The sequence below is a fragment of the Hypomesus transpacificus genome, chromosome 2, assembly GCF_021917145.1.
Source record: "Hypomesus transpacificus isolate Combined female chromosome 2, fHypTra1, whole genome shotgun sequence".
Lineage (NCBI taxonomy): Eukaryota > Metazoa > Chordata > Actinopteri > Osmeriformes > Osmeridae > Hypomesus > Hypomesus transpacificus.
In genome coordinates, this window is record NC_061061.1 from 16054139 (window position 1) to 16066009 (window position 11871).

The window sequence follows — 11871 nt, forward strand, 5'->3', positions numbered from 1 at the left end:
AGATAACGCCCTACCTCTACATAACAAAGACAGTTCAACTACTATCCCCCTGGCGGCTGGTCATATTTCACACATCAAGTTTACACATCAAGGCAAAAAGAATCCGTGGGAGAGCCTACAGGAAAGAAGTACCATAAAAAGAGAGATTGAGACGAGGGCTCCTAAATGTATGTCCTCTGTCAGCTGACAAGATGGTGATTTCCATATCAATATTTGAGGAGTGGTGCATCATTTATGGGCTCACTGACACAATGACTGTGTGGCGGAGTGCTGCCTTGCCACCGCTCTCTCCTGTGGCTCACTGGGTTCAAGTGGGAGAGAGCATGGGAGGGGGAACCTAACTGATGTTGGTGTGTGGGTCGGAGGGCGGGCGGGTGGGGTCGGGGTTGGTCTGTGCGTGTGTGTGTGTGGCCTCGTGAGTGCGTGTGCGCTCATTTGTGTGTGTTTGTGTGCGTGTGTACGGATGCTTCTTTGTGTGTATATGGATGACTGTGTGTGTGTGTGTATAAGGGGCTACACCAGCTACTGTCCCATGTCTCCGAATGCTCCCCCCATCCCACAAGCCGAGTCTTCCTGTCAGGTTGATCTCCCCGTCCTTCATTCTTCGCAGAGAGCTGTGTGCTCGGTAGGAAGAGACACTTGCTTTGTGAGAGAATGCCCCGTAATTATTCATGACCATTTCTCCATTCAGGATTGAGTCTGCATGGCATATGTGCCTGTTGACACAGGCCAGCTGCAGCCATACCTGTTAATGACTGTTTGATTGTTGTTTTGTACTTTGAACCCTGAATAGATCACAACAGTAGGTTGATAACATGACCTCGTGCTCGGCTCTGTTGCCCAGGTGGAGAGACACTCGGATGCTGGAAGAATTCTCTTTTTTGTTGTGGAGGATAAAGGGAGAGAGAAGGAAATGAAGATCAATCCCCTCGGATGTCTCTTCCTCTCTCCTTTGTTCTCCACCTTTTCTGATTTATTTACCTGCTTCGTCCGGACGGTTCTCTTTGCGATTTCATGTTCTTCTTTTCATCATGGTCATCTTGACAAACTCTCCTCCTCCCCTCCTCCCCCTCTTCCTCCGCGCTCCCCGGTCGCAACAACCCCGGTCACCACGGCAGCAGTCGCCACGCAAATCTGCCAGACGCGTCATCGTCGTCTGTTCCCAGCTGTTTGCTTCCCGCCAAACAAAAGGAATTGGGCTTTTTTGTCGTCGCTGACGCTTGTCGTCGGGCGGAGGGAGCTGTGGAGGTGGCGTCTGTTATCCAGCTCCATGACCACCGTCGGCCCTCTGAAAAGGCCAGTTCAGCACTTTGTGTCGATGGGGGAGACGCTCATGCGAGAGGGGGGTGGGGGGAGGGGGGATGTGTGTAGGGGAGGGGGGGGGGGGGTGCTTGGAGTCATGAGTTATCCTCTCAGAGCAGTGGAGCCAGACCCAGTACACACAAAGGAGGCATGTCACAGACACACACGACATGTAAAGCCACACTTACCCCTTCTTCCCCACCCCAATCCCCCACCCTCCAAGCCAGGTATACTGAGGGGGCTGTGTGTGTGTGTGTACATGTGCGTGTGTGTGCGTGTGAGAGAGAAGACCTTCGGAGGCTAAGCCGGCTCGTTTGCATCTGCAGATGAGGCTCAACCCGACTGGCCCCTGTCACCTTGGCAACAGGCGCTGCTGCACCACCCGACCCTAATGAATTAGTGGGAGAGGCTCTCTTCGTCTGCCTGAGAGTGAGTGAGTGTATGCGTGCGTGTGTGTGTGTTAGCCGCCTGTCTGTCTGTCTGCTTTCCTATCCTCCACTGCGCTAACAGAGTTGGGATCCCTGCCTCGCTACGCGTCGGCCTGCTTGTTTGCCAGCCTGCCTTCCTGCCTGGCTGCCCGACCAGCTCTCTTGGTTTTCTCAATGAAACCGTGTCAAAAGGGAGATTTGGCAGCGGCAATGTGTGGCGCTCATGAAATATAAATGGCGAGTCCCACCCATGCCAAGTGACGACAGGATGCTGCTCCCTGGCTTGGTCCCTTTAGGCGCCTTCATAATGAGCTCTGATCAATAACATAACAAACAGACAGGTTTCAGGGAAGCCACATTCAGGAGATCTCCTGCTTTGTAACAACTTGGGTTCAGCTGTGTTTCTTTTCCCCCTCTTCCTTTCCCTTTGTCCCGGCGAATCTCTCCCCCGACAACGGACTGAATCTGCGGCGACGAGCGAAGTTTGGCGTGACATCATCGGCTCGAAGGTGGAACTCGACGGTGAAAAAGTGAATCAGCTGTTTCATGCCTGTCTCGCGCTCCACGCTCTGTCACTCCCACTAACCGCGCCTTCTCTCAACAGACGTGAGGAGATTAGAAACTGTAGCCTTTCGCATTTTGAGGTGTCTGTTACACATTCTGTGGGTTTGTCTTTGAGACGCACAAAAGACCGCGTGCTGAGTGAGTAGCATGTCTTGCGGCGATCTCTATTTTTTCTCTCTTTTTTTTTCCTCTCTTTTTTTTTTCTCTCTCTCTCTCTCTCTCTCTCTCTCTCTCTCTCTCTCTCTCTCTCTCTCTCTCTCTCTCTCTCTCTCTCTCTCTCTTTCTCTCTCTCTCTCTCTCTCTCTCTCTCTCTCTCTCTCTCTCTCTCTCTCTCTCTCTAGCTCTCTCTCTCTAGCTCTCCCCCCTCTTTCTCTGTTGTTCTGTCCTCCCCGGCTTGACTCTCCCACTCTCCCCTCCCCCTATCACAACATGCCATACATTTCCTGTTTACCCTTAAAAACAACTGGAGGAGGAGAGCGGTGGGTAGCCTGGTCTCGCTGCTACTCTCACTCTCAGTCCAGATCTACTCCACCAGAAACTGGCACCGATTCAACTCTCCTCTTAGACTGCTGTACCTCTGGACCCAGGTGGAAGCCTGATTTGCTATTAAGCTTGAATCCGATCAGTTGCCTCTGTCATCAGGGGGTGAGACAACAGAAAGACATCAATGTGACCCTGAATGTTGTTCATGTAACATGGAGCCCGGAGTGCCCTATGACCCCTGGTCATGACATCTCCCCCAACAAATGCACACACACACGCACACACGCACACACACACGCACACACACGCTCGCCCGAAGCAGTGTAACCCGAATCATGTTGGGTGTTAATCAGCGACGCTGATGAATGTCTACTTTGTTTGGCACGGCAGAGGCGGCCATCCAGACCCTGCAACTGAGACCAGATGGAAGAAAGAAAAGGCGGGTGTGTGTGTGTGTGTGTGTGTGAAGGTCTCTTGCTCTTGAGCCACGGCAAACATGCCCCCCCCCCCCCAGTCTTGATTTACTCAAGACTGGGGGGGGGGGATGGGCACGTATTTTCACTTCTTGTACGCACGGCACCACATTGTCTTGATTGGCTTTCATGTGCCACCGTTTTTCTGACCTATTCGATTGAAAACGACCAAAACGCTTTGTTGCCGCTTTGTCAATTCCATGTTTAGACAAACAAGCCAAGGACCAATAGAGACGCTGGGCTGGAAGGTGAATCGTCCCACTGCTGTTCCTGTTTCCCCTTTCAAGGTCACTTCCTGTCTCTCTGCCTGCCAGTGGGGGGTGTAATTTCGAACCTGCGGTCCTCTAAGTAATGAGATGAATTGATAGCGTTCGCCTCTGCAGAGGTCTCTTATATCGTTTTCCGAGGCGCAGCTGCGTGTGGCATGTTCTGAATGTGTCCACTTGACAGAAAGATGGAAAAGAAGCATGGGCGATCACTCCTTTGTGCTCAAAGGCAATTATGGTGGAGTAAATTGAAGGCTTGAGTTTCATCACAATTTCATAGCATGGCCAAAGAGTCCCTGGAAACAGGGCGGGGGATGATGCCTCTGACAGGGACCGCGTGCGTGCGTTCGTATGTTGTGTTGGAAAGCGGGAGAGATGTACAACGTTGAAGGTCAGTCGTCCTCACGCGCAGGGACTCCCAGAGCGCCAGGATTCTGCTGACATCCGCCCTCTTTGTTCCCCGTAATTGGCTAAAAGAGCGAGCAACTATATTTACACATCCCCCAAAGAACATTAATTACAGAGGGAGAAAACGCGCGCTGGAGAGCCGTGATGAATGTTCTCCGTCTCTTCCACACATGTTGTGTACACACATCGAGGCTTGTTAAAAAATGACGCGTGTCGTGCCATGTGTACTGTTCTGAAGGCTCAAAACCAAACATAGAATTTAATGCCACACAGAGATGTAAGGACACGAGCTTGATGGCGGAACAAGTTTAGAGGAGCAGTATGCTACTGTAACATGCAATCAAACACGGCACTGTGGCACAATGCATTCCTGGCCATTTGTGCAGACCCCCCCCACCCCTCTCCCCAACCTAACACAAGGTCAAAGGTAACAGGCCCTGCCGTTGGTCAGGTGGAGAGCATGATGACCACCCCCCACCGGCCAGACGAACAACATGTTTGTTGTTTGTTTTCCAGTCTAGGAAGAAAGAAAAAAATTGTTGGCCAAGAACAAGCAAAGGCCTTTACCTTTTCCTGTTTCATAGACATGTATCCCTGTTTTTCTTCAACAGTGGATTTAGGAGGGGTGCCCTGAATTGTCACTCTCCCATCCTGGCTTTGAATGAGCCGTGTTGTTGGCAGGAAGTGTTCCATTTCCAGAGAAGGGATTGGCTGTCATGGCCCTTGTTAATCACTTCCTGTTATTGTTCCTCACAAGAAGTGGATGGGTCCTGCTGTTGCTGGTAAGCAATACCAGACTTTCCATTTACATCGGTGTTTGTGCGCACACGTGCACAAACATACATGTGCGAGAAGGCGAAGTGGCACCAGCTCCTGGTCGGCTCCTGACCAGAGAAACACGACAGAAGTGACCGAATGAGGAAGCAAGAGGCATGAGGGCAAGCTGAGGATGTGTCAAGAGCAACTGCCTGAATTCCCACGTGAGCTCTGAGACTGAAGGGAACCTAACACTGAATGCATTAGGCACAAACACTGGAGGTCTTACAAATCAAACTGATTGGTTGGATTGATCCCTATTGATTGCCACACGCCGTAAAAACCCATAGATGTGACTTGCAAGGACAAGAAGTGGGTGGGATCTATCAGGGTTTGAGCACGAGTCTCAATGGGGATTCTCACTGGTGTCTGTGAACAGGATTTATGATTGTTTACAATCAGCAGGTCAATCTACTTCTCAGAGGTGACGATCCCAGGTGTCGCCTAATGGATCTTTTGTGATCAATTGAATAGATGGAATGAATACCTGACATTTCATTCCAGGCCATCTTTAAAGAAAAGAAAAACGAGCAAAGCAGATGTTCCAAGAATTTGTAGGCGTGACCTGGGGATGAATGCATCGTTCAGCTGATGACATCCCAACTTGTGAACAGTGTCATCAGATTGTATGATTTTTTACAAGACCTACTCAGAATCAACTTGTTTCTATCACTCCCGCCCAGCTAACAAGAAACATCGCTGAAACATTTGCGAGGTTCCCCTAAGGTCCCAAGGGGAGGTCAGATGGCTGAGCGGTTAGGGAATAGGTCTATCAATCAGAAGGTTGCAGGTTCAATTCCCGGCAGTGCAAAATGACGTTGTGTCCTTGGGAAAGGCACTTCACCCTACTTGCCTTGGGGAGAAAGTCCCTGTACTCTAAGTCGCTCTGGATAAGAGCGTCTGCTAAATGAGTAAAATGTAAATGTCTTACTGAGATGTCACAGCCTGTTGGTGACGTTCTAGGTACCGAATTTTGCCTTTTTGGGACATTATAGGTTCATTACAGGTGCATTCATACCGTGGGAATGGGGAATGTTCGGAATGTAACTTGACCTTCCCAAACAGGCTGTGACCGTCATCGTGACACTTTATGAAAACGTAATTTCAGGTCATCCTCATAACATTACTTACAGTAGCAACATCTGATCGTGTGTGCGTTCAGGTAATCTTTATATTGTTACTAAATAACATTGTGAGACATTCAGAGGCCCCCACATTTCTAGGTCCTGGGGCCAGGGACCAGTTGCATAAACTTAGTTTAAGACTAGTCTTAGCCTTAGACTGTCTTAAATTGTCAGGTTAGACTAGTCTAACTAAGCCTGTCTGTTGCATAAATAGTAAGACTGACTCAGTAAATCTTGCAGTGAGAGCTGAGTTGTTATGCCAACGATCTGTTAGTAGGCTATGTCATTATCTTAGCATAATTTATTACGAAAGAAAATAAGTGTGTTATTTGTAACCACAGAAAATTTTGACTGGGTTCTGCTTTTCCGCTGAATAATTAACAACATAGCTCACTTTATAACTCACCATCTAAGTCAGTCTTTTGTTAGTCACTGATAGTAAAGCTTTATGCAACAGGTAAATTGAAGTGTCTATGGCAAGTCAGACTTAAAGTTACATTCAAGTCTAAGACTAGGTCTATTTTCATGCAACTGGCCCCTGAGTAGACTTGGGACGTGAGTCCCATCAGCTGACACCACAGGTACACAACCATGACTGTGGACGCTAAAATAACATTGACGTCACGCCCTGGAACAAACTCCTGAAGAAGGAGTTGAACCAATTCAACTCAGTCACGTTAGCAAACCTGGTTACTGTACTGTCCGTTCCTACAAACTGTTAGACCTAGTTACCATCAGACAAAGAACACACAGACTGGGTAATGTCAGACCTAGTTACTAGTTCCATCAGAGATAGTTACCCGTCACCCAGCATAGGGCTTCACAGTCTTAAGGTATGAGAGGAAGGAGAGGTTGATGCAACTTGAAGCAACTATCACAACAGCCCCTATTAGGACATGTTGTTTTCCTACTGATTAGGTTATCAATTCAAGCTCACAGTCTTGGATCCTATGACGTGGGTCTGCAGGATAATTGTCTGCTTCAAGCGAGGCTGTTGTTTGTTTTGTTTGATTGTTTGCTTGGGCCAATCATCAGCAGAATCATGCCAGGGACTATGAATAGATATCCATCCCACTGTTCTCACAAGTCCTATTCATTTTAATATGAAACCAGTTTTCCCTCCTGACTCAAACAAAACAGACGGAAAACTGAGGGAGGGAATTGGGAGAAGAGTGGGGGATGGTGGGGGCAGTTCCTGTTTTGGGGGCGAGGGGGGGGGGGGGGGGGGGGGGGGGGGGGGTTGGCAGGGATTGGCTGATGTAATTGAGATAGAATGAGATGGGTATCTGTGGCAGGGTCAAGCTGAATAAACACAGAGAGGGCATTGTGGACAGGACAGTGGAGTGTGTGAAGGAGAGAGAGGCAAGCTGTGCGTGTGTGTGTGTGTGCGTGTGTGAGTGTGTGTGTGTGTGCGCGTGTGTGTGTGTGTGTGTGCATGTGCGTGTGTGCGTGCGTGTGTGTGTGTGCGTGTGTGTGAGTGTGTGTGTGTGCGTGTGTGTGTGTGAGTGTGTGTGAGTGTGTGTGTGTGTGTGAGGATCCCTGGTCCAGGAGGGGGAGGGGGGTCACAGCTTCAAGCTGTGTGACTGGTGGTCTCCCAGGAGCACTGGCCTGTGCTTGTCCTGTATGAAAAAGACCTCTCTTTGGCACACATCCCTGAGGGCAGCATGTGCACAGAACACCATCAAACACACGCCATTTCTTTGTGCCCCCCCACATACACACACACACACAAACACACTATCTCCAGTGTGTTTTCCACAGTCTACGTCTCAAAAAGAAGTCACACTTAGTCATATAAAGCTCTTTCAAAAATAACATTTAAAACCATCATAAAATCGTTTCTTGAAAGAATGAAAGCACAATTCAAGGACCAAGCGATGGTGACTGCGGAACAATAGACCCAGCTGTAGATGAAGTAACAGAGAAAGGGATTAAACATATGGGCTCGTCAGAGGGAAGGACTGGCTGGGAATTTCTGGGTCGGCATTGTGGGGTGGGGGGGGGAGACACACACACCAACTGCCAGAACCTGACAGTGCAAAAAAAACAAACATAAAACAATACATGCACACTACACTGAAACATGCCCGCACACACACACACACACACACACACACACACACTCTGCACACACACACACACACACACACTGCACACACACGCACTTCAGCAGTGAGATAAGAGGAACACTATGTTTAGGGAAGGGGAAATACAAACAGTGCATAGGAGGTTCTGAAGGAATTAATGTGTAGTCTTTGCAGCTGAGATGATTGTCCTTGTGAAGGCCCTGGGGACAAACGGTATTTCCGGGCTTTTGCAGACGCCTGACAAGTGGAGGACTTGTGCAGCATGTGAGGAAGGAAGAATGGTGAGCGATTACATCAGGTTGTAAGGGTTTGTGTTTGTCCTTCTGCTTTCTTGTTTTTTCGGAGGACATTGTACGCAACCCAACGACACGCATCCTCCTTTCCAAAACACATACATGTGCACAGACACACACAAACAAACAAACAAACACACACACATGCACGTCGTGCACCAATACGAACATGCACACACTTTTTCACAAGAGGCAGAGGGGCATGTCTGCACGGCCTGTGAGCATGTCCTGGCTCGCCCCCACAGGAGCGGGCCCTGCTGACACAGAGGAGTGACACAGAGGAGTGACACAGAGGAGGGACACAGAGGAGTGACACAGAGGAGTGACACAGAGGAGGGACACAGAGGAGGGACACAGAGGAGGGACACAGAGGAGGGACACAGAGGAGGGACACAGAGGAGTGACACAGAGGAGGGACACAGAGGAGTGACACAGAGGAGGGACACAGAGGAGTGACACAGAGGAGTGACACAGAGGAGTGACACAGAGGAGGGACACAGAGGAGTGACACAGAGGAGTGACACAGAGGAGTGACACAGAGAGGAGGAACACAGAGGAGGGACACAGAGGAGTGACACAGAGGAGGGACACAGAGGAGGGACACAGAGGAGTGACACAGAGGAGTGACACAGAGGAGTGACACAGAGAGGAGGAACACAGAGGAGGGACACAGAGGAGTGACACAGAGGAGGGACACAGAGGAGGGACACAGAGGAGTGACACAGAGGAGGGACACAGAGGAGTGACACAGAGGAGTGACACAGAGGAGGGACACAGAGGAGGGACACAGAGGAGGGACACAGAGAGGAGGAACACAGAGGAGGGACACAGAGGAGTGACACAGAGGAGTGACACAGAGGAGGGACACAGAGGAGTGACACAGAGGAGGGACACAGAGGAGTGACACAGAGGAGGGACACAGAGGAGTGAATGAGGTCTTTTGAGGTTTGCATGCTGAGAGGCAGGCCTCCATTGTTAAGGACAGCTGGGCCTCCTGTTCCTTCTCCCCTCTCTGGGGGCGATGGGCACCCAATACGTGGATATTAGGTTTCTACCACCCACTCCTGCACCCCGCACCCCCCCGCACCCCACCCCCCTCCACACACACACACACAGTACATCACAGCACTGACTGACTGAGACTACTTCTGGCTGACTTCTTCACCGGGATCTGGACTATTGCGTACGATGATACATCAATGCTAATTGCTTGGCAACGTTTCTTCAAAACACTGGGCACAAAGTAGGAATGCACATTCACTGGTGTTTTTTTTCACTCTGGCCAAGCTCGATGCTTCGGTGCTCTTTCTCTCACAACGCAGTCACAAGCTCATTCCTATCTCCATATCCTCTCCTTTTCCCCTGCCCTCCCCCATCACCCCTCCCTTCGCTCTTTTCCCACACTCCCCTCCCTCCTTCCCAGCCTGCCTGCCGGCCCGATGGAGGGAGCTCTCTGATAGGTCGAGAGAGAGAGAGAGAGAGAGAGAGCTGTTCTCTCGAGCACGCACAGAAAGTCTTCGTGTGGCTGCAAAGTAGAATGGAACAAAGCTCACAAACTGGGGGTATTAAGAGGCTATTTCTGGCCACGCACGGCTGCTTCTCCAGGCACAGGCTCCAAATATAGAACATGGCACAAATGACAGCAATGAAACAAGTCCCCCCCCCATCCCCCCCATCTCTGCCTGGCTCCAATCCACTTATGGAATGGCTGACATGCATCAGAAGAAGCTGCATGTGCCACCTGGGGCCCATCCTCTTCTCTTTTTTTCGGCGTTTCTCCATCCTCTCCTCTCTCCTCTCTCCGCCCCGCCTCGCCTCTCCTCAGGAGGATAACGGCTGAGGTCGTTCCCTCCTCGCCGCAGCAGGTCAGGTGTGGCGCTGCGCGCGCCGTTCTCGCACGCCGTGCAGAGGCACAGAGGGGGCGAGCGGGGCGGAAGTGCCGTGTGTTTCCACCGGGACGTGGAACACAAATCCAGGAAGAGCGCCGTTGGGCGAGTGTGACCCGGCCGCCCCACCCCAGCTGGTATCCTGTGGGTTCAGGACACAATGCAGTGAGAGGAAGTGACACATCCCCTCAGCCCGCCATGTCAGCGCCACTCCAGTCCCAAATAGCGAGCCGCGTGCCTGTTGACAGACACAGTAGGGGGGGGGGGGGCATCTCGGTTCACCTCAGCTGCACCGCGTCCTGATCTCACACGCTTTGACAGTTGCGTCGTAGGCGTAGGATTTGCACGCGCACACGAACCGTGAGGATCGTTTGCGCTCTTCACTCCACAAGGACGCTTCAAGGGCGTTCGTCTTGGCCTGTTTAGGGCACGGCTTGGAACACCGAACTCAGAGCACCACACAGCGACACGTGGGACGCTGGCCGTGACGGAAGTTAAGCCTTTGTTTCTGCCCCCGGGGGGGGACCAAACGCACAATACTGCCGTGTGAAACATCTCTGTCCCCCCCTCTGTCACTGTACCCCCCCCCCCCCCCCCCCGGCCGCCCCCCGTCCCCCCCCGTCCCCCCCGTCCCTTCCACACACACACGTGCACACACACCTCTCTCCTGTACGGAGCTCTGAATGGGGATGCCGCTGCGGTAGGGTCTGTGTGAAGCAGCTGGTCACTGGGAGGAAGAACTTAACCACACCCCCCGACTTCTGCCCCCCCCCCCTCCCCCCTCACTCCTTTTGTGGATCAGCTGTCTCCCTCTCAGCTTTGTCATTCCAAATTGGGGACCCTCACATCCCCGGTCTCGAGACGTTTTCACATGCTAATGCTCGCGCCCCGCAACGCTCCTCTCTGGGGCTGTGTGGGGCGCCAGGGAAGCCCCTACCCCTAAAACCCCCCCCTTCAACCCCCCCAGGGGGCCTGAGGTGACAAAGCCGACCCACCGCTGACTGGAGTGTGCCGCACAGTCTGGAACAACGACCCCAAAGAAATCTGTCATCGTCAGAGAACAAACAAACCCCCCACTAATATGATTATTTTCTGCCTGAATGTCAGTGTCATTGTTAACCAAACAATGACAAGCCCCAAATCCTGAATTGGAGAAACACCGCAGTCTTAAGACAGCTGAGGACAGAGTGCTACAGCTCCAAATGTTCATCCATCTAGCTTCAGAAAGACCGTCAGAACATTCCAGAAGATCCATGACACCTAGGACAGGACCAGACACCAGCGGTCCGAACAAACTGGCCTGGACCAAGTCTGTTTGCCACATGTGTCCAAGGCAGTTAAAACACCCTACAGCTCTCTGTCCTTGCACTCAACATTCCCTACGCCGCTGCTACATTACAGCACGCACACACACACAACACACACACACAGACAACACAAACACATACACACAAGTGTAAAAAGGAATGCAAATTTGGACTCCAAATGTCCTCCCGGACAACCAACACTGCTGCTCAGACCCAAACATTCCTTTGTGTGGCTTCAAAAATGCAGGATCTCAACAAAACCAACACAACAATCAGGATTATATTCTGAGGGGTGAAATACAAACCCCCGGCAGTTGCGCCATTCCGTAGCACAGGAAGTGAAATCCGTTCGATATAATGTGGCCTGAGGGTGGAGCTAGATCATTGCTGCCACTCCTCGCTGGGCTCTGTCTCCAGCCTGGGACTCACTGACG